Raw genomic sequence first — 23,895 nt, forward strand, 5'->3', positions numbered from 1 at the left:
CACCTAAAGTTTTGTGCTAAGGACAACATAGCGACACTTCCGGGGTGTGTGAAGTCGATATCCTCCAGTACAGCGTCTTTAATGGCTTTGGGGATTGCGATATTTCATCGATGCATAGACAACCATCTTTTACACTCATATCACGCCAATACGGGTAGATGTAGGGACTAATTTCCTTCAGCCGGCCTTCATCGTTGCGAATGATGCAATCTCGCACCCCTTTTAAGATGGCGTCCTTTCTGGTCAAAATCGCCATCAATTTCTTGCTGAAGATCCTGTTGTTTGTGTCAGATTGTCTCAAATCCTCGCGGTGTCGATGGCACTAGTAGAGGGCGTTGTCTCAGTATTCGATGAGGTTTTCGTCGCTGTTGTTGTATTGGAAGGTGAGTTGTCTGAAAACTGACTCGGGCCTTCGTTGGTGTAGATTATGTTGCTTTAGTTGTTGGCATATTGGAGATAGCGTTGGTAGAGTGAATATTCGATTGATGATTTCTGAATCGATTTTTGGGCAAAAAGCCAGGTCTTTTTGAGTGGGTTGCATTTATGGTTTGAATTTTGTATTTTCGAGCCTAATTTGATGAATTGGTGGTGATCATTTGAGTTGGTGTCAAATGAGGGCTTTTTTTGAGTCTAATTGTTCATATTGTTCACATTCTTTATCGTCTGACTTTTGTAGCGTATATGCAGCAAATTTGTCAACGGAATATGATTTATGCAATGGTAGAATATTTAGTGCAAATTGTGGTTTTGGGTTTTGAAGAGGTATTTGCGATGCGATTGGCATTTTTAAGGGGGTTTTGATAGCTTTACTTTGATGCGCCAATTGCGATGCAATTGGTAATGAGGTTTTGTGATGTGCTGATTGTGATGCACTTGTTGTAATCAGAAGTTGCGAATTATTGTTAATTAGAGTAGATGTTTGCGACGCGATTAACTTTTTGATGGATGTGGTGCTGAACGTAGCTTTAATATGCCACTTAATTTCTGTACAGTTTGTAATCTGTGTTTCACTAAGCGTTTAAAGGAAACCCGAATTTTGGATATTGTTGCCACTTCAGAATGTTCATCATACGATGAATTTTTGTTAGCTTTGGCAAAGGGATTTCTAGAGATGTAGTCTACAAGGCCCATTTTTGCTCCAGGCATGCGTTCAATTGTAAAAGCATAGGGAAGTAGACGGTCAATCCATCTAGAAAGGCGAATACTTTGGGACTTACTAGATCGGTGTTCTTTTAAAATTGATAATAGAAGGATGATCTGTTATTACTATAAAGTCGTTTCCGTAGAGATAATATTTGAAGTAGTTGATTGACCAAACAACACTTAGTAGCTCTGATTCGTTGACACTGTATCGTTCTTATGTAGGATTCAGAAATCGTGATGCAAATGCTATAGGTTTCCATCCATGGGAAAGTTTTTGTTCGAAGGCAGCACCCAATCCAGAAGGAGAACCGTCACATTTTACGCGAACGTCCAGTTTGGGATTATAATGGCTAATTTCTGTGCTTGCAGCAATTTTGTCCTTCAGAGTGTTGAAATATCTAGTGTGTTATTTAGTCCAGAGGAATTTAAGGGATTATTTGAGAAGTGGTCTAAAGGGATGACAAAGTTGTGCTAGATTTGGTAAAAATTTGCTTATATAGTGTACTGAGCCAAGAAAAGATCTTAGATGTTTTAGTGCCGGTGGTGGTGGTATTGCTAATATAGCTGCTGTTTTATTTTCAATTGGCGATAAACCAGTTTTGGTGAATTTGTACCCAAGCCATTCAATTTCCTTTTTTGCAAAATGGCATTTTTGAAGATCAATTCTTAAATTATCCTCATCGAGATTTTTCAAGGCATTTGGTGACATAACTAAGGTCATCGGATTCGGACCCCGTGCTCACGATAAAAATATCATCAAGAAAGCAACAGGTGTTTTGGAGGACTGCAAGCGTATAATCCATAGCTTTTTGAAATCCAGCTGGCATATCGGTAAGGCCGTAAAATCCAGTTTTAAAATCCAGTTTTGAAAGTGCCAGTGGATTCGCCACTGATAATATTAAAATTACAGTGTTTCGCTGTGTCTTTGTTTAATTGTAGTTGACTATAAGCATATTTAAGATCTATTGTGGAAAAATATGCTTGTTGACCGTTTTGAGTATTCGTAAGGTGTTGTGAAATTGAATCTATTAACATTTCGATGCCGGGCATTTGATTTTTATTTTTGTGAGTCGATTTATTTAGAGCTTTAGAATCTAGTGATAATTTTATAGATTGATCTTTTTTACTGTAATTACTATCGGAGATATGAAATGTTCCTCAGAGCAACTAGATAACTTTTCAAGATGTCCTTCTTTCTGTAGGCGATCTAATTTGACCGTGACTATAGGTTGTAGATTAATCGGAACGCGTTGGCATTTTTGATGCTTTGCTGTAAACTTTTGATGAAACTTTTTTTACTACATGAGTTTTTGAGAGGCCAATTCTTGAAACTAGATGTGGAAATTTCGACGCGACAGTCTCTTTAATCTTACATGTAGAACTATCAATATTGTTAACACATTTACCCCTTTTTGATTGTTGTTGTACCACTGCCAGGCATAGGCTGTTGCAAAGGTCTGTCCCGATGATTAGCTTAGGTCCGTACTCCATAACTGTTAAGCAAGCTTCGTCACAAGTCCAATCATTGTATGCCACTATTGTTGAAAGTTTTCCCGAGAAATTTGATCGGTTCATTTAAAAATGTTTTCAGGTCTTTCTCCTGCTTCGTGATGATCCATCTTCCAAATGGTGTAGTTTTGAGGATTTTATTTGCGAGAGTCTTTGTGTTGAGGCTGCATACACTGCGTGAATTGATCATTTAGTTTGCAAGGATGTTTCCATATTTGATTTTTGCATTGAGAGCTTCTAGTTGATTCGCAGAATCACTAGAGATAGCTGCGACATAGTCATCAGAATCGCTATCAAAGTTAGAGTCGTAGACTTGCTTGTAGAGTTGTTGATAGCTTTTTATATAATTGAGAGATTCTTCATCGTCACTTCTAGTGGCGTTTGTTTCGATCTGATTGACATTTGTTTGTGGAGGTTTATGCGTTTGAGGCTGTGACTTTTTGGGCTTACGGCACTTATTTGCATAGTTTCCTGTAATTCCATAATTTTTGCATTTTTTGCCATTTGCGGGGCCTTGTTGACCACAGTTAGCGCAAATGCTAGCAAACTGGTTATTATTGGGAACAGATGGGTAGCGAGTGAAGTCCTTTCGAGATTGCTGGTAATTCGCGTTGCGAATGCGTTCTTGAAAATTAATGACAATATTGACCGATTGAGCTTTAGAATTCAAGTTTTGGTTTATTTCCTGTTGGTTTTGCGCCCCAATCTCTATGTGTATTGCGATCTTAAGGGCTTTTGTTTGGCCATACTGTTTCCTTCAGAAGACATTTTTGGGTGTCATGATCTTGCATGTTGAGTATGAAATTATCTCTAATTAGAGTGGTTTCTTTGTCCCCCAAACTACAATTTTCTGCTTGTTCAATTAGACGTCCATAAAAGTTTTCAACTGATTCTTCTGTCTGTTGTTTGAAAGAAAAGAAAAGAAAACAAAACTATAATAGGCGATATTTCCATTTTTTTAAATGAGTCCTCCATCACTCGCCAAAGTTCCTTTAGCGGCTTTTTCTTTATTTGGAAGTGGGTTTATTGCTTTTGAATATGCGACAACCTTCTGATCCAATACATAGGTAGGGGAGCGAAGCTGCTTTTTGTTCGCAATGTTCCCAGGGTTTGTCCCCGCGCAAAATACCAATTTCGTCTGTCTATTTGCATCGATTTTGCCATTTTGCCTTTAATTGTTGGTTGCGGACTTTTCGGTTCCTCATAGTGGCTTGAGTAGGATTTTCCACGGTTTCTTCGTATATTGGTTCAGGTGGGTAAGTGACCGCTGGAGGTGGTCATTTTTTTCAAAAATTTCTAATTGAATTCCTTCTTTCGCCAACAATGCCAATTTCCATGGTTGCGTCCACTTGTCCCACGAAATTGGTTGTGTGATGGTAGGTTTCTCCCAGAGAGTCGATTGGTTCAGGTGGGTAAGTGACCGCTGGAGGTGGTCATTTTTTTCAAAATTTCTAATTGAATTCCTTCTTTCGCCAACAATGCCAATTTCCATGGTTGCGTCCACTTGTCCCACGAAATTGGTTGTGTGATGGTAGGTTTCTCCCAGAGAGTCGATTGCTGACTGCGCCATGTTGTACTCAATTACTTTGTGGCTAGTCAATTGAGTAGCGATTGCATCTTTACCAAACTGCTTGAGGCAATTGCGCCGCGTTTGCCAACTTAGTTTCCACAACTCGAATTGGCTTGACTATCTTAAACTTACTAATTGAAGAGCAATTGGCTAACGTTGAATTACAACTGATTTACAGCGGTGCAATTGAGAGAATGAAGCAAGAATGATGAGATCTGGATCAAAAAGGAAATTAACAAAGTTATGGGGCTTGTTCACACTTTAAGGAGGAAGTAGAAACTTGGTTACAGTATGGGCAGACAGATTACTGTCTACCTGGCTGAGCAATCATGAAATAATTAACGCAAGGTGTAAGGAGAAGTGAATTAATAGCAACTGCTCTTGAAATGGATTAATTAATGAATTTGAACTAAAATACAGTAATGGATATTCTGATGATAATATCCCTCCCGTATGAGAGAGTAGAAGAATTTGAGTTCTCGTTTTGCTACCAGTTCGCAATCAAAGTGCACTTAAATCGCAAAACCTAATTTTTTACCTTTGATGCATCAAATTATGCACAAAAGTTTTTCAACGACATGTTTTGCATGGCAAAGTACCAAATATCTCAAACTTCCATTTACAGGGACTGAGTATTTACTAATTTCAGCAACAAAGCTCATTCAGCACCTAAAACTTTCTTCAAGACATTTTTCTTCTAGAAGTCAGCTAGAATTTTTTCTGAGTTTTGAAGTTCTTCAGGAGTACCTATTGGCCTGCAATTCGTCTTAGCCAAAATCTGTAAAACAAATGGTTGATGTTAAAATCTGGAATTTTATTTGTTTTAAATAAGTCAGTTTTAGCTCAAAACAGATTCTTGAAGCACTATATAAAAATTAAAAATAGTTTCACAAAAACGTCCTGTGACAGAAAAGACGCGTACATTTTATTGTTTATGCTCAACTTTTATTTATATTTGTAATAGGAAAGCAATTGAAGCTACACTGGTCCGTATCAACGTTTATGAGAAACAAATAAAAATAAGCTATTCCCAACAAATCAAAATTCCATTCAATTTTCTATATTTTTTGCGATTGGAAGGCTAAAATAATTCATCATAGCAAAACAATAAATACAATATACCTTTTTCATCAATCCATACGTTTCGCCAGTTGAGAATTGTTGTCATCTTTTCAACTTCTAACCCAGCTCATTTTTATTTATTAGGTTTTCAGTCAAATTTTTCGAATGTCGACAATTTTTTTGCAAAGTTGATTTTTCTCATGCAAAAAACTAAAAAACTTCAAAAGCATTAAACAAAACAAATGTCTTAAATTTAAATTTACAGTTTTAATGCGCATTAATTTTCTAAATTGAAACACATAAGATCCCTAGATAAATATTTTCCGCCACTATTGCAAATTTATCAACTGGGTGTTTCAATTTCAGCACAAAGGTGCTTACAATTATCTGCAACTTCAAATCTTAACAAATCAAAGCCAATATTAACGGTCCATGGGTAACTTTTTGCTAAAATATTGTCATATACAATATACAAAAAATCATTTGCTTTTGGTTTTGAACAGCTTTTTTATTCGACGAATTCAATTGGCAAAAACCAATGCAACCGATTTATGAGATTTACTTGGCAGCCTACCGTTATTTGTTAGAGAAAATTCGCGGTCATAAACACTTTATGTAGCGTTTCATTACTGTAATTTTCTAATGCAAATTTTCTTTTGCTAAAATAAAATTCGCAAAAATAAAAAATTTTTCTTCAAAAAAGCCGGAGTCAGCTGAGTACAATAGCATATAACTGAAATTATTCGATGTCGTAAAAATGTTTTAGATATCTTACCAAACGAAAAAAAAAATCGCATTAATTTCAAGTCTTCGAATAGTTTGTTAAGCATTTGAATCAAAAAGCTTAAAGTTTGGATCAGAGTGGCTTCGACAAATTTTTAATTTCTTTAGATGAACTGGGGCAAGCATGCAAATAAATTTCTCGTTGAGCGTCAAAAAGTTGATTAGCGGAACGTTTTCTCTCAATGACCCTCATTAAAATATGGAGGTTCTGAAGAAAAAAAAAACGGATTCGATATCTTTGACACCGGGGCGTTTTATTGGTACCACTTGGATGGTCGCTTTCTACGTTAAATACAATTATGGACCAACCTATTTGAACACAAATAATTAAACGTACACTTCGTGTCCTTGCAAGTTGTACGTGAAGCTTAAACAGCTCTAAGCGATGTTGTTTTGTGTTCTATTTTTGATATGTACAGTATAGAATAAATAATAATCAACAAAAATGTCTCGAGTTCATCCTTACGTTCAAATACGTTTTGTTATTACAGTCTCTATTCTTTCAAGTTTTTTGGAACTGCCTAAAAACACTATGCAAATCAAATATCAACTCCACTAATCGATTCCGTGTATAGTTCACATACTAATATTAGTATTCAAAAAACTTTCCGAAAATCTTTAGTCTGACTGTTTTGTAGTCATCTTAATTGATGTAGTTTGAAAGTTTGAGATATTCTCAAATTTGCGTCACTGTTTGTTTTAAACAATATAATGATTATATCTCTCTGCTTTTTTTATGCTTTCCCAATCTAATGAGTTCTCATCGTTCATAAATCCGGACGTTAAAACAAATTTCAAAGTTATCAGGGTAGGGCTATATCTGAAATGGATACCGTTTTTGTTTAATCTTAACAGACAGACGCAAAGTTATGAGTTTTGAGGAACATAGAGTTTAGCATAGAGTTTTGAGATAGATCGTAGCATGATGTAAAATTTGAAGTTACCTAACAAAGTTGTTTTTCATTTTTCTCTCTTTTCCAACCGAACTTCGTAGTACGGGGTTGCTATTACAAATCCAACAACAGGGGTTGTTGGTGCGGTCAAACCGCTTTTAGGCGGACAGATTTTGTATCTGCGCATCATGTTCGCAAATACCAAATATAATTCCATTTTCGCAATATTCTCCCCTGGGCAAGATCTCAACCCAAGTGAAAATGTCATCAGATATTGACTTTTCTGGAAAACGCCGTTATCGTCCAGGAAGTTCTCTGGATTGAACTCATTGGGGTACTTCCAGATATTTGGATCCTTATTCATGAGAGCAGACTGTGGAAACATTCTGGTACCTTTCGGAATTTTGTACCCGTGGAAGTTTTCGATGTCAACATTTGCTGTGTGATCAATTGTACTGAACAAAACCGGCGAAAATCGCTGTGTTTCATGCATAGTTGCCATCGTATAGTTGCATGATAAAATTGAATTCAGTGGAATTATCTGGTCTCTTTCGGGAAATTCGTTCATAAGTTCCTCGTAAATTTTGTCTTGAATATCGGGATTGTGCAGCATGGTTAAGACAAGCCATGATAATGTTGTTGTAGTTGTTTCCTGAACAGAGTTTAGAAGATATTACATTTCAACGCTTTTTCAAAAAAAATTTGATAAACAAAGGACATAAATTAAAACTTAACAACCTGAAAATGCATTTTTTTTAAAAGCGTATATCATGGAAAAGGAAAAACATCGATTGGGAGCAGGCGAGGTTGATTGCGGACATCAGCTGGGATAAATTATATTTTAAAAAATGAAACCATCTGTTTTATTTCTTGGTCTAGTTAGTATATATTACTATTTTTAACTATATATAAATATAGTATTTTTTAAGTCACCATTGGTGTATTTAAGTAAAAGGAGAGAGGAAAACAGTATACATAGTAAGACCAACAAGGGAAATCCGAAATACGTTTCAACATAAATCAAAGGCATTGAAAATTTTCTTCTCAAGAATTAGTTCCCTTTCCCTGAAATTCTAAATTCATTTTCAGAAGTAATTTTTGCCTGCATATAATATATTATGTTGGATTTTTTCAATGCATAGAATTTTTAGAATACTGCTTTGACAAATCAAAAAAAAAATCAACGGATAATCAACAATTTGTTTCGGTTAAAAGAAATTCTTGACCCATATCTGTTTTTTGCTGGGTTTTAGAGTTTATTTGAAAACAATTGTTTCCTATTTTAATTACGTTTTTTTAGTTCATATCAGTTTTAGAAAAACGTTTAAGCTACTCTTTGCTGTCAATTGAAAATTTTGGTTGCAAAACTCATGGATGTCAAGGATCGAAAAAAAAGTGCGTCATATTTTCCCAACGAACTTGGATTCAAAATAATTTGATAATTTTTTGACAGTAAATAGAGGTAAGTCTAGAGAAAGGAGCCACAGTTTTTTGTAGAATAATAGACAGCTATTATTAGATATTCTTCGGCGAACTGTTCATTTGTTATCTGCAGGGTCATAAATTAGCTTTCAAATTTATGATCACTAGTGCAATTAGAGTTTTGCGTTATGAAACTTCAGAGAGTTCAACAAAAATATAGAAAAGTCGGTTTTTAAATTTTTTCAAACATTAAATCTATACACTAATTATTGAAATAGTTTTTTTTACTTCACTGGTTCTGTTTTGAACCAGTATATCTGCTGGTAATTTAGGGATTTAGAGATTAATTGATTTTAAATCTGCAAGGAAGAAACCAAAAAACAGGACTAACACAATCAAATTACTCTGATAATATAAAAAACACGCATATAAATATATATATATATATATATATATATATATATATATAAATGTATTATATGTAATATAATATGGACCTTTATATATATATATATATATATATATATATTATACATATATATATATATATATATATATATATATATATATTTATATATATATATATATATATATATATATATTTATATATATATATATATATATATATATAGATATATATATATATATATATATATATATATATATATATATATATATATATATATATATATAAGAGGCTTTTGCTTTAAATATTTGATATGTTTTGCTATAAAAATTTGATATAAATAAAAGTAGACTTTTGCTATAAATGTTGAAGAGAATACTAAACAATAGGGATTTATTGTGTCCAAAGATGAGATTGGCTGGTTTGGGATCTTTTGATCTTAGAGATTGACACAATCTTTTTTCTGCTCTAGTTAGATTGAATGTCCTTTCGGCCATTGGATTTCTATAAGCGAACGCCTAATTATTCTGTCAATTGTTTCTTTACTTATCCCAATTTTATTTTAAAAATTTTAAAAGTATCGCTAACTCGATCAGTTTGCAAATTTATATATATATATATATATATATATATATATATATATATATATATATATATATACACAAACAATTTGTGGGTACTTCGTTGAATAGTTTCAACTTTCAAATTTTATTTTACCTGTCCTGCCATGAATACATCATATAACACATACGAAATATCTGCTTCTGGGAATGAAAGAGATTTATCATCCAGCATTTTCCAAATATAATCCGAAACGCATTCGTCAATATCTCTGATTGAGTTTAGAGCTGGTTTCCGACTTTCGAAACCCTCTGAAATATGCTCCAAAAACTCGCCTCGCAGCCGCGACATTTCGTGTGTTTTTGGATGAACATCTTGAATGAAATCTGGCAGCAAATAGAGAACTTGAGTTGGATTGAACAGCTCGAAGATACGAAGAATCTTTTTGTGAACATCCATAAAAGACTCATCTTCGAAGCTGTGGGAGGTGTTGAAAAGCAATTTGCAAATTATATTGTTCGTTGCATACGCAAGTTTGCCCTAAAAAGAAATATGTTTGAACAATTGCTGTGACGCATTTTTCAGTTATCACCGGTACTTTGGTAACACTTATTCAAACACATATTACATATGTTTCACATGAAAGTAAGTGATTCTCATTTTCAGAAGAGAAAAATCTTTTTGAAAAAACGATGCAAAACATCATTTGCCTCTTGTAAAACAAACAAAAGTTAACACATATACCCGCGTACATGTCCCAGAACAAAAGTGCCTATATCCAGACCAAAATGAAAGCACCAGTTGGTCGCAGTGCTTTAAAATCTACTCGGCGTAAATTTACACGGCGTAAGCAGAAAAAACAGGCGAAAGTCTGGACGTAGAAAATTTTGAACACACGAAATTCTGGAAACAGACAATTTTTAAAACGCGAAAATCTGGAGATAGGGTCTTTTCAACATACGATAAACGTCCAATTTTTTTGAACGCACGAGAGTCTGGACATAGGTAATTTCGGTCTGCGACAGTCTCGACGGTCTGGTCATGTCAGGTTTCGTCTGGGACATATCGACCTTCAGTCTGGGACCTCAACGTGAGTATTTATTTTTCTCTCGAATTTTCTGGCAAGTTCAACATACGCTTTTGAAAAATTGTTCCGCATTGCTGAATCCTTCCAGAATTATGAAGTTTTGAACAGGCAGGGTCCAGCATATTTGGACTTATTGTTTCGAAATCTGCAGTTTAATTATTCATTTTTCCTCATTTCGTTTTTCCAATTCTGTTTCTACTTCATCAATTAAGTGTAGAGGTACTCTATTACATTGTGCTGCAATGGTGTAAAGTGTTCCTTGAGAAGTCATGTTGCCACGTCATTTTTTTGATCTACCCAGTCGCATGCATGGTTAGGGGTATTTGCTGAATACTCATTTCATAATACTTATCTCCGTTTCTGTATTAGACATGTTGTTGACTCTTTGTTTGTCCGTTTGTTTAGATGCCTATAGATTAATTCCAAGTTTTTGTAAAATGTCGCGACCCATAATGTTATTCGTTTTGCTTGTTATTAGAAGTACTTTGCATTATTGGGCTGACCATGAGCCAGACTTTAAATCCAGATCTATTTTGATATCATTTTTATTAAAACAGTCGTATTTGTTTGATTCGTTGTATTCTAGGATTTGTGTATTTTTTTAGTTTTTTGCAAAGTTCTTGTTATTTGTCTATTTTCGTGAAGGAACTGGGTGAACCTGTATCCACTAATCAGTGTTTTTCTTTGTTTTCCGCGAATGTTTTGACCCAAAATTCACCGTCCAATTCTTGGTTGATGTTTATGTTATTGGAGTTTTTGAAAGATATGGTGTTATGAGGTTTATGTTACTCTGCTCTTCTGCTAATTCTCTAATGTAGAGAGCAGCTTCTGCGTCCAATGATTCTTCCTCTTGGTTAATGGTCGGTTGTTCTGATTCTTTGACACGTCTGATCTTTCTTGGTTGGAAGTTTTTGTTGAAACCAGTTGGTTGCTGAATATTAGATTTCAGTTGGAAATTTGTGAATTTCTGTCTTTTGGTTGTTTGTGCTGACCGACAAACTGACGCAAAGTGGCCCGTTTTTTTTGCTTTTTGAATATTTTGTATGTCGTCGATGAAGTTTACGGTTTTTTGCGGTCTGTTGTTTTTTTGTGTATAATACTGGCAATCAGCACGGTTGTGTTGTTTGTGTTTAAGGTTTCTTGTTGATTTGCTCCACCACATTCTCTGCTAAATGCAAAAATAAGTACTTTATTGGGTATTGCAATGGTATTGGGTTTCCGAATTCCACGAGTAGTTCCATTTAGAAATTTCAACTTTTCATGTTTGCTACGGAAAAATTTTTTACAACGTTTTCAAGTAGTTCCCTAATCCTTTAATGCGACCCTGATTCTCTTAGGCGACTATAGAATGTTTCGAGTGGTTCGTTGGATTGTTGAGTCGTATCAAAAAATTGGAAGCCGTCAAATAATATTTCTTGGTCTTGTGAATTTTTTCTTTAGTTCGAGGACTATTTCGTTGGTTGTGCATCTGTCAATTTTTTTGGTTTCTTTGATGGAATACTCTTGTTGGCTCAGCTCCAAGAGATAAGTAAATAAGACTTTGTGCTTTAAAATTTGCTTCATCCAATGGGGTTTTCTCTACCATAGGTCCTTTCCTTTCGATTGCTAAACATTCATTCTCTCAGTCTACTCTTCTTTCTTCATTTCTCTGCTCTCTTTTTCTGTTTTCGTCTTCGCTTTCGCCTTCATGAATCTATTCTATGTAGAAGTCTATTCTATATGTAGAAGTCTATCTATTCTATATCTATTCCGCTGTAGAATTGTAAGTATGCGATCCAATTGAATTGGGGTCACGAGAGTCCCAAGTTAATGGCATACGGAGTGATTGCTCCCTGATACTAATCGGACTGAGCGATTACATGTCGCTGACTTCCTGATCCAGATGGATGTGAAATAATCAAGTAAGATAAATAGAGCTTATCAATTGGTATGATGAAATTTTATAGGTTAAAATGACCTGAAGAAATAAATTAAGTTTATAGAAACTTGAATTAGCTTTTTCTTATCTAGCGGGCCACGCGTAAAACTGTCTTCAGAACACATTTTTTGCGTCTGCAGACTTTCAATGCAGTATAGCTATAACAGATGGTCAGATTGACCTTGAGAAATATCACTCACAGTGCAACTGTGGTTGCGTAACAGATGTGTAAAAACAATGATATTATATAATAAATAAAATTAGTACTGTTTAAAAATCGTACTGTTAAACTCTTTGTTGTGTAGTTTGGTCTCCAGTGGAGAGGTTCTTGGATCATAATAAAAATTATCATTGTTATTATTAATACTATTATTATCATTATTAATATCATTTTTATTATAATTATTACTAAAATTATTATATTTATCAATCTTAATATTATAGTTATTATTATTTTTTTTATTATTATTATTTTTATCACTTAATGTTTTATTTTAAACATCTCCAGTTGAGAGGTTCTTGGATCTTAATAAAAACTATCATTATTATTATTATTATTATTATTATTATTATTATTATTATTATTAGTATTATTATTATTATTATTATTATTATTATTACTATTACTATTATTATCATTATTAATATCATTTTTATTATAATTATTACTAAAATTGTTATATTTATCAATCTTAATATTATAGTTATTATTATTATTATTATTATTATTCTTTTTATGTTTTAATGTTTTTTTATTACCATCACTATTGCACTATTGTTATTCTTATTATAAATGCTATAAAGTCTTTATTAATAATATTTCTTTTATTATTATTATTATTATTATTATTGTTATCCCGCGCTATCTCTGTCCGGGTATTAGCTCCGCTTGGAGAAGGATCTCCGGTATTTGTGTATGTGTTATTGGGCAAGTATGTCTTGTCCAGTATAGTACTTTGGTAAAATCCCGAATCCCTGGGGATTGTAACTATTGTTCTATCCAGTTGGACTAAGTAATCTTTTGTCCTTGAAAAAGAAGTTAAACTTCAAGAATTTATTCTTGGCCACGAACCGACTGTTGTCTGGCTTATCTAATTTCGTCTGCACTTAACACTAGTGTGAAAGTGCGAAGTAGCAAATCTACCTGCTATTGACAGGCGATAAAGTGAACAACAAAACAACTCTCAACTCTCCTATTGGAGCTAACGTATTTACAGAGAATGAATAATTATATAGCATAAGTGTTCATAGGATAATATACTAATACTTGTAAACTTGGTTACGAAAGAAACAGTTTTAGCAGATCCGGATGGATCCGGTATCACACTTCCCCCTCGACGAAAAATCCAACTCTATTGGATTTCATTCAGGGATTTAATGTCTTCTTCGTCCAGGTCGGATATGGTGTCTGGTGGGGGTGATGAAGGCGGTGTTTTGTAAATTAAGGAGCTTGCAGGGCTCTTTATGTTGTCCTCGTGTTGTTTCGTAGCGCTGATATCGTCGTTTTCTCGGTTTGTTGCTCCTATTGGAGTCGGTGCTGTTTTTGTGTCAGTCTTCGGGTGGATTTCTTCCACATTGCTTTCTTTGTTGTCGGTCTCCGGGTGGAGTTCTTCGATTTCGCTGTCTTTGTTGGGCGAGTTGGAGGAATTCAGATAAATTATCTGTGGTTCTTGTTGGTAGCTCGGGGATGTTGTGTTGTTTTTGTCCTCGTTGATGCTCTGTATTTTTCGAACAATTTTGTCCAGCTTGGTGGTGGATTTTGTGAATTCTATCTGTTCTGTAGCGTTCTCTGTGTTTCTTGTGTATACAGACGTTGATGCGAATGGCTGGGCAGTGTTGGTTGTAGGACTGAGCGAGCTGGTTTCCATAAAGTCATTGGGGTTGTTGCTTGTTATTATTTCGTAACTATTTCCGGTGGGGGTTTCTGTCTCGATGTTAAATATTTGCATGGACGGTGGTTGTGGCGTCGGGGTATTGAATATGAGAAACGATCGTTTTGTTTCTGTGTCCGATGTAGTGGACTGCATTCTCCGCGTGGAGGCGATCATAGATTGGCGGATTGCTGCTGGCTTTGCTTTTTCGTTAAATGACAGTGGAGTACTATGTTCTGATTTCTTTCCTTTTGTTGTCTTGACTCCTTTGGTAATGTTTGTGTTTGCTTTTTGGTGTTGTCTTTGATTTTTGGTAGCAATTTTGCGGACTCTTTCTTTGGACCATCTTGTTGCTGGTTTTGGCGCCTCTTTGGTGTTTGTTGTTGTCTTTGTTTCTACTTCTGCTCTTTTTCGTTTTGGAGCTTGAGGTGGTTTTTGAATTGCGCTTGAGGGTCCAGGTTGGTGTTGCATGATCGCCACATTTGGCTCCAGTGGAGCCTGTTTTTGTTGTCTTGCTTTCTTGGCTTCTTCTAAACAGAATTTCCTTATTTTTTCCTGATTGCGTTTATATTCTCCTACGGTTTCACATGCTACCATGTGTATTAATCTAGGTTTAGGTTCTGGAATAGGCTTCGTTTCTGGTATAGGAACCGTTTCTGTTGCTATAGCTATGTGGTTTTTCCTTATTACCGTGTTTTTTCTTAGTGGTGTGTCTATCGTTATAGTGTGTGGCGTATAGTTAGTTATAGTTCCGTCTGGTATTATATTCCATTGTGACGCGAGCGTATTTCTTGGCTCTTTAGCTTTTCTTGCGATCGATTTGCGTGCCACATTACGTCTATTATAAATTATTTTTGTTGTCTTATCTCCAATGGAGAAATGTAGTTCTGAAGGCGAAATCTTACTTGGTGATCTTCGCACTAGGGGGCGATTTTCTGAGTCGTCGGAGTCGACCTGTATCTGGGGTACTCCGTGTGGAGTATTGTCTCTGTATTGTAGGTCCAATTCGTCCTCCGAATTTCCGTCTCTGCGCCACATTTCTTCCTGGGTTAGAGCGTCTTGTCTCAGGATTTGTTTGTCTAAACATTTTGTTTTTAGACTTTTGTATGTTAAGTTTTTAGTCGATGGTTTGGTTAGTATATTTGTGAGTTCTGTATTTGGCTTTCTGCCGAAGTGTGCTTCAAACGGTGTAACTTTTGTGGTTTTATTTGGTATTAATCTAATATTTTCTATTATGTTCGCTATTCTAGAGCTTAGGGATTCTGTGCTCCACATGGGGTCAATGTCTAGTACTGCTAACCGGCGTTTTATTGTTTGGATTAACCTTTCAACCATTCCTGTACCTCTGTGGTCTCCGGCTGGAGCCAGTATTAGTTTTATGTTTTTGTTTTTGCAGAATATTTCAAATTCTTTTGCTTTGAATGCTTGTGCTTGGTCGCATCGGATGGAGCGGGGTATGCCGTGAATTTTACAATATCTTTCTAAATAGTCTATTGCCGTATCTGTATCACAATTATGGAAGGTTTCAGCGTGTGGATATCTTGAGAGGCGATCGACTGTTACTAGAATGTAATTGTTTTGTATATTATTTTTAAACGGTATTGGCCCGGCGAAATCCATTTGGATTTCTTCGTTTGGTTCTCTTAGACTATTTAATTTTCCTAGTTGAGAATATGGTTCTATGGCTTTAAGGTTTTTACCTTTGTCGATGCATTGTCTGCAAGATTTGGCTTTGGAGACGATCTCCGAATGGATATGGGGCCACCATATCATTTTTGCGAGTGCGAGCATTCCGGCTTGACCCGGGTGTTTGTGATGGATCGTATCCAGCACCAGTTGCTTTAGCCTGTTGGGGATGACAATCTTGTTGTCGTAGAGGAGGCAGTTTGTTGGGGTGACGGAAAGGTCTCTTCTGATCTTGTAGTAAATCGGATTGACTTTCTTCAGGTCTTCCCAGTTTCTCGTAGTCACGTAATCCATAATTATCTTTAGTTCCTTTTGTGATGCTTCGGCGATGAATTCTTCGTTGAAGACTTTTGTTAGGTTGGACCGGTATTCTGGGGTTGGAAGGTCGTTGTGTGCTGAAAAAAGTTCCTCATGTTTGGTGGGGTCTAATGGTTCTAGGCCTCTCCCTTTATTGGATGTTTGTTCTGTTTGTGTACTGGATGTTGTAAATGTTTTGGGGCTGTTAGTTGTCTCCATTTGGAATGTACGTTTTTTATTTGGGGCTCTATGTCATTTTTGAATTGGTATTTTGTAAGTTTCTTTATTGGGGTTTTGTCTGGTGGTAATAGCGACACGGTTTTTGTTGGAAGAAATTGTTGAATTAAATGAATGAGAATTGTGTGTGTAAAGATTTGCTGTAAGCGACTTGTTATTGAACGAATTAAGGCAAAAAGCGCTTAGCGTTGTGTTGTTATTTTGATTTGGATTGATTACGTCATTTTTGTCTTGTTTTGTGTCTGCGTTCTGATTGGATGGAATTGTTACTCCGTTCGGAGTTAAAGCGTTGCGTATAAGCGTGAATTTTTTTTCATCTATTGTATTGATTACAAAGTTGTTGTCTTCTTCCGATGGTTTAGATGCTTCTCCGGTTGGATTTCTACTTAAGTAATCTGCAGCTCCCATGTTTTTGCCCGGTATGTGTTCTACTGAGAAATGGAATGGGAGAAGGCGATCTACCCATCGTGTTAATCTACTTTGATATGTTTTGTTTCCCCTGTTTTCTTTTAGTGCTGTTAATAGGGCTTGATGAACCGTTTGGAGAATGAAGTGTGAACCATATAAGTAATATTTGAAATGTTCGAGGGACCATACTACTGCTAGTAGTTCTAGTTCGTTCGTGCTGTATCTAAATTCTAGGTTGTTTAGGAAGCGACTCGCGAATGCAATTGTTTCCCAATTGTTACCTATTTTTTGTTCGAGGCATGCTCCTAGTCCTTTTTTGCTAGCGTCGCATCTAACTCGTGTTTGTTTTGATGTGTCGAAATGTTTGTTTTCGGTTATGTTTTTTATTCGCTCTTTGATATTGTTAAATGCGACTGTATGTTGTTCTTTCCAATCTAGTCTATTTTGCGATTTTGTATTCGCTTTTGAGAGAAGTGGGCGTAGAGGTTCGGATAGTTCGGCGAGGTTTGGAATGAATTTGATCAGGTGGTGTATGCAACCCATGAACGATCGCAATTGTTTCAGAGTTTTTGGTTGTCTAGATTTACAATGGCATCGCATTTTTCTTGTGTTGGTGTTACTCCATTCGGAGTAATTGTAAAACCTAACCAAACTATATTTTCTCTAGCGAATTCACATTTTTGAAGATTTATTGCTAAGTTTTCTTCGTTTAGTCTGTATAGTATTTTGTCTATTTCGTTTTCGTGTTCGTCTAATGTCCCTTTTGTTATTATTAGAATGTCGTCTAAGTATGCGAATTTTGAGTTTATGTCGTGTAGTGTTCTATCAATTGTTTTTTGGAATGTGGCGGGCATGTCTGTTAGGCCATAGAATCCGTTTATAAACCGGTATGTCCCGGTGGCTTTCCCACCTAATATGTTGAAATTGCAATGTTTCTTAATGTTATCATCCAGAGGGATTTGGCTGTAGGCGTATTTCAGGTCAATTTTTGAAAAGAAGTATTCGCCTTTAATATTTTTTCTTTGAGATATATACACGGCCACTGAGTCCATTAGATGATCTATGCTTTGCATCTGATATTTGTTTTTGTGGATTGCGTCGTTTAGTTTTTTAGAGTCTAGTGCTATCTTCACCGATTTATCTTTCTTTACTGTTATAACTACTGGGCTTATGAATAGTTCGTCCGAACATTTTTCTAGTCTTATGATTTGTTTGTCGTCTATGAGTTTTTTAAGTTCGTTTTCGACTTTTTCGAGTAGATGTAATGGGACTCGTCGTCCTTTATGTTGGGATGGTGTGAATTCTGTTTTAAATATTGATTTGGCTATGTGATTTTTTGATCTGCCTAGTCTAGTGCAAAGATGTGGGTATTTTTGGAATGCCCATTTTATAATATTTTTCTCCGCTTGGAGTTGTGATATTAAGTTGATTGTCTTACCGGTGTTTTTTGTAGCGTTGAGTGTTATGCCCAATTTTGCCAGTAGGTCTCTACCCATGATTTTTGTTGTTAACTATCAGGATCTTGCATTTTTGTGCAGTCCACGATCCAGATTTGATGTCGATTGTCAGAACACCTTTGATGTCGATGTTATTGTTGTTAAAGCATTTGTAGATTGTTTTCTCTTGGAAATCTTCAATTTTTGTATTTGGTATCTACTTTTGGAGATTTTCTGCCAATTCTTGGTTGATGAAGGACCGTGGGGACCCGGTGTCCGCTAGCCAATGGAGTTTGTGGGATTGTGTTTCTGTCTCCACCCAGAATTCTCCATTGTATTCTTTGTTTATTGTTTGATTTTTCTGTGGTGAGAAATGTGTTGGGCGTATGGTGTTTATGTTGGCCCAATCCTCGTGTAACTCTTTGATATATAGTGCTGCTTCGGCATCTACACTCTCGTTGGTGTTCTCGCTTTCTGTATTTTCCTGAATAACGTTTCTCACTCTTCTTGTTTGTTGTGGTTTGTAGTTCTGGTTTATGTTGTTTTGTGTGTGTCGTGGTGGGCGGCGGTCTGGTATTTTTGCTGTGCACAACGATGTGTAGTGTCCAGGTTTTTTGCATATTTTGCATGCTGTTCCTTTGGCCGGGCACGTCTGGAGGTGTGTTAGTGAAAAGTTGCCACCACATTTCCAACATGGTGTTGGTTTTTGTACTGAATTTTGCGGGGGGTTTCTTCTGTCGTTTTGTCGAACATAAGAGACTGTGTTCCAGTTGGAGTTATTAGATCTTAGGATCTCCTGTTGGTTTGCTAAACCTCTTTCTCTATTTACAGCATAGTTTACTGCTTGTTGTGGGGTTCGCATCTCCGATAGGAGTTCCATTTGGATGTTCGAACTTTTCATGTTGGCTATGAATATGTCTTTTATTAATTCTTCTTCGAGATTTTCGAATTTGCAGTATGACCCGAGTTCTCTGAGACGGCTGTAGAATGTTTCGAAGGATTCATTTGGTTGTTGCATGGCTTTAAAGCATTGAAAACGGTCAAATGTTGTGTTGCGAGGGCGTGTAAATATTAGGGTTAGTTCGTGGACTAATTCATGTGTTGTGCACCTCTCTATTTTTGTGTGAGGATTTCTTTGATGGTAAGTCCTTGTTCCTTCTGCTCCTAGGGAGAGGTAAATGAGGCTTTTGACCTTTAGGTCTGCCTCGTCCCAAGGGATTCTGTCGATCATGGGACCTTTTTGTTCTATTTGTTTGCAGTCATTTTCCCAGTCCACTTTTCTCTTTTCGTTTCTCTGGTCTCTTTGTCTTTCCTCATCGATTTTTTCACCTTCAAATGGCTCTTCATATGTTGGGAGTGGAGGGTACTGTAGTTCTGTTCTCGTAGGCTTTAGCCTTAATAGTTTGTCCACTTGGAGGTTGTCCCTCGCCATTATTGCCATCTTTAAAGTGCCAAACCATGTGCCCCATTCTGTTGTCGGGTTTGTTCCTGTCTCCCAGAATGGGGGAACTCCGAGAGGAGTTTTAAATGCTGACTGCGCCATGTTATCCCGCGCTATCTCTATCCGGGTATTAGCTCCGCTTGGAGAAGGATCTCCGGTATTTGTGTATGTGTTATTGGGCAAGTATGTCTTGTCCAGTATAGTACTTTGGTAAAATCCCGAATCCCTGGGGATTGTAACTATTGTTCTATCCAGTTGGACTAAGTAATCTTTTGTCCTTGAAAAAGAAGTTCAACTTCAAGAATTTATTCTTGGCCACGAACCGACTGTTGTCTGGCTTATCTAATTTCGTCTGCACTTAACACTAGTGTGAAAGTGCGAAGTAGCAAATCTACCTGCTATTGACAGGCGATAAAGTGAACAACAAAACAACTCTCAACTCTCCTATTGGAGCTAACGTATTTACAGAGAATGAATAATTATATAGCATAAGTGTTCATAGGATAATATACTAATACTTGTAAACTTGGTTACGAAAGAAACAGTTTTAGCAGATCCGGATGGATCCGGTATCACAATTATTATTATTATTATTATTATTATTATTATTATTATTATTATTATTATTATTATTATTATTATTATTACTATTACTAATTATAATATTTTTTTCTGATTATTATTACTATTAGCATCATTATTCATATCATTTTTATTATAATTATTACTAAAATTATTTTTTTTATCAATCTTAATATTAAAGTTAATATTATTTTTATTATTATTATTATTATTTTTATCTTTTAATGTTTTATTTTTATTATCATCACTATTGCACTATTGTTATTCTTATTATAATTGTTATTATATTCTTTATTAATAACATTTCTTTCATTATTATTATTATTATTACTATTATTATTACTATTATTAATATTATTATTATTATTATTATTATTATTATTATTATTAATTATAATATTTTTTCTGATTATTATTACTATTTTTATTATTATTATTTTCATTATCCTATTATTATTATTATTTTTTACTAATACTACTATTATTTTTATTGTAATTATTATCATTTTTGTTATTATTATTGTATTGTTATTTTATAATATTTCTCTGTTCTCTGTTCCTTGCTTTATTTTCAGTTTCTCTTTCAAACTCGTGTTCATAGGTGGGCAGTGTAGGTTAAAACGGGTCAGTTGCTTGGGGTTTTAGATTAAAGAGTTTATCTACCTCGATGCGGTTGCGTGCCATTATCAACATTTTGTTGTGGAAAATCAGTGTTTCCATTCGATTGTGGTGTTAAGCCGCCCCCCCGCCAGAATGGGTTAACACCTAGCGGAGTTTTTGCTGACTGCGCCATGTAAAGAAGCGTATTTGAATAAGCCAGTTGGCGTAATATTTTTTTGGGGTTTGCCGAATGGGATTTGACCAAACCAGTTATATACAGATATAGTAAATAGATAGCACAAGAAATAAGTGTTTATAGTTAAACAATTTAAAGTCTTGGTTGCGTATTTCGGAATAAGATTTAGTCCTGTATCTCAATTCTCCCAGGAAACACGTGTTTCTCCCAGGGCGAAACACGGGTTTATAGTGTTTCCTTTAGCTCTTGGAGTTCTTCGGTGTTTGGGTCCGAAATCTTGGTGTCGGTCCCCGGGGATACTGGCGTGGTTTGATAGTCCTGTGATGTTGTACTACCTGTTACTGAGTATTGAGCCTTTGATTCTGTAGTACACTCTATTTGAGGTTGGTTGTTGTCTGCGTTTGAGCTCTGCTTGTTGGTCTGTTGAATGCTTTGCTCCACTGGAGGCTTGTTGTTGCTCGGATGCTTGTGTGCTTTGTTTTGTTGCTTGTATTGTAGATATAATGTTTGCCTGTTCCTTTTTGATGCGCTTCTCTTTCCGCTTCTGAAGCTTTTAACTCTTCCTTTTTGTTGTCAACTTTGTTATTAGTATCCAGAAATACTAGTTTCTGGTTATTGTGTTTGCGAGTGTCTTCGTTTAGTGCCTTTATTTTGTTTACCGCTCTGCCGATCTTGGGTGTTGACTTGTGCGATCTGAATTGCTTGTTTTCATTAGTGTCTTGTTCTAACTTTTCCCCGATTGATTTGCTCTCTGGTGACATGGTCATAATTCTCTTCATTGGGTTCGGTTATTGTAGGTAATGTACCTAACTTGTTTTTTTATATGAGTGGTTTTAGGTTTTTACCTTTATCTATGCAGGGTCTGCAGCTCTGCGCCTGAGCAACAACTTCGCAGTGGAAGTGTGGATACCACACCAATTTTGCCAACGCGAGCGTTCTCGCTTGTCCTGGGTGTTTACAATGATCGTTTGAAAAACCATGCGGAGAAATTTTGCAGGCATAACTAGGCGGTTGTCGTAAAAAAGACAGTCAGTTGGTGTAACAGAGAGGTCTCTAAAAATTTCATGGAGTTTAGGACTGACATTTTTAAAGTGGGCCAATCTCTTTTTTGGACCAGCTCTATATTGGACCGAGGTCCTTTTTGCATTTTCGGCTAGGAATTCTTGGTTGAATACCCTAATTAAATTTTGTCGGTACTCCGGTGTGGGTATCTGGTCAACAGCCGCTAATAATTCGGCGTGTTGTTTGTTCTGTAGGGTGCTTAGCCCTCTACCTTTTATTGGACTCGGGATCTGTTTGGGCGCTATTGTCCCGCAATGTTTTATTGGAGGGGCTTGTATTCATTGGGAGACTCTTTTAGTTGGGTGCCGTTTGCGCTTTTTGATTTCAACGTCGAAAATGTTTTTCTTTGGGTTTTGACGTTTTCTAATAGCCATAAATTGGGATTTATTTTGCGAACTAGAGTGTAAAGAATGAAGCGACTTATTATTGAGTTTACTAAGGCAAAAAGAGCGTTCTGTTCCTTGTGTAATTTCTTTTGCATGCATGACGCCATTTCATTCAATTTGAGTTTTGATTTCTGAATTTACCAGTTGGTTTAGTTGCTCCGAAAAGAGATATGTTCTGTTTCAATACAAAGTGTTTTTTCTCATGTATCATGTTTACGACGAATTTCTCATCGTCTTCATTTACCGTTGTTGGAGTACCTGATGGATGTCTACTTGGGTAGTCAGCGAATTCCATATTTATACCGGGGATATGTGCAATTCAAAAATTGAATGCTAGTAATCTATCAACCCATCCGGATAATCTCCTTTGACATGTTTTGTTTCCTCTATTGTTTTTTTGTGCTGATAATAGAGCTTGATGGTCAGGTTGTAACAAGAATTTGTTGCCTTATAAATAGTATTTGAATTGTTCCAGTGCCCATACTTTAGCTAGTAACTCTAGTTCATTAGTGCTGTATCTTTCCTCTAGTCTGATGAAAAAAACGGCTTGCATAAGCGACTGGTCTCCATATGGAGTCAAGTTTCTGTTCTAAACATGCACTGAGTCCTTTCTCACTTGCGTCCTTTTTGTTCTTGTTTCCTTTGTTGTGTCAAAGTGTTTTTTTTGTGATGTTTTTTATTTTTTTTAGTTTTTTAAATGCTTTAGTATGTTCTTCTTTCCAGTCTAGTCTATTTGGTATTTTTGTGTTCTTTTTAGAGAGTAGTTTTCCTAAAACTTCTGAGTGGTTCCGATAGTTCGGCTAATCTTGGTGTGAATTAGGTGGTGGATGCATCCGGTAAATGATCTGAATTGTTTTTCTGTTTTTGGTGGTTCCAGTTTGTTTATTGGTTCACATTTTTTTGTTGGAATTATGCCAGTTGATGTTATTTGGAATCCCAACCAAACTATTTCTTTTTTTGCGAATTCGCATTTTTCTAATTTGATTGCTTAGTTTTCTTTGTCCAATAGGTGGAGCGTTTTGTCTAGTTCTTTATCGTGACCAGTGATTGTGCCTTTCGTGGTTACCAGTATGTCATCTAGGAATGCGAATTTGTTGTCGCAATTTCTTAGTGTCACGTCTATGGTTTTTTGGAATGTTTCCGGCATGTCTGTTAATCCATAAAAACCATTTAGGACTCTGTAAGTTCCTGTAGCTTTTACACCGGGTAAATTGAAATTGCAGTGTTTTTGTAGATGAGGGTCTAATGGTATTTGGCTGAGGCATATTTTAAATCTATTTTTGAGAAATAAAGTGTTCCTTGATTATTGCTCCTTTCGGAGATATAGTTTGCTAGTGCG

The 23,895-nt window shown here is 35.7% G+C and overlaps 1 protein-coding gene across 2 annotated transcripts in view; it reads left to right on the forward strand.

Annotated features, from left to right (window-relative positions):
• Positions 1-23,895, forward strand: part of LOC142354759 (large ribosomal subunit protein mL49-like) — a 423,982-nt gene that overhangs the window by 129,296 nt on the left and 270,791 nt on the right. The window lies entirely within an intron of this gene.

This window comes from Convolutriloba macropyga, chromosome 15 (genome assembly GCF_964194025.1).
Source record: "Convolutriloba macropyga chromosome 15, txConMacr16.3, whole genome shotgun sequence".
In the NCBI taxonomy this organism is placed as follows: Eukaryota; Metazoa; Xenacoelomorpha; order Acoela; family Convolutidae; genus Convolutriloba; species Convolutriloba macropyga.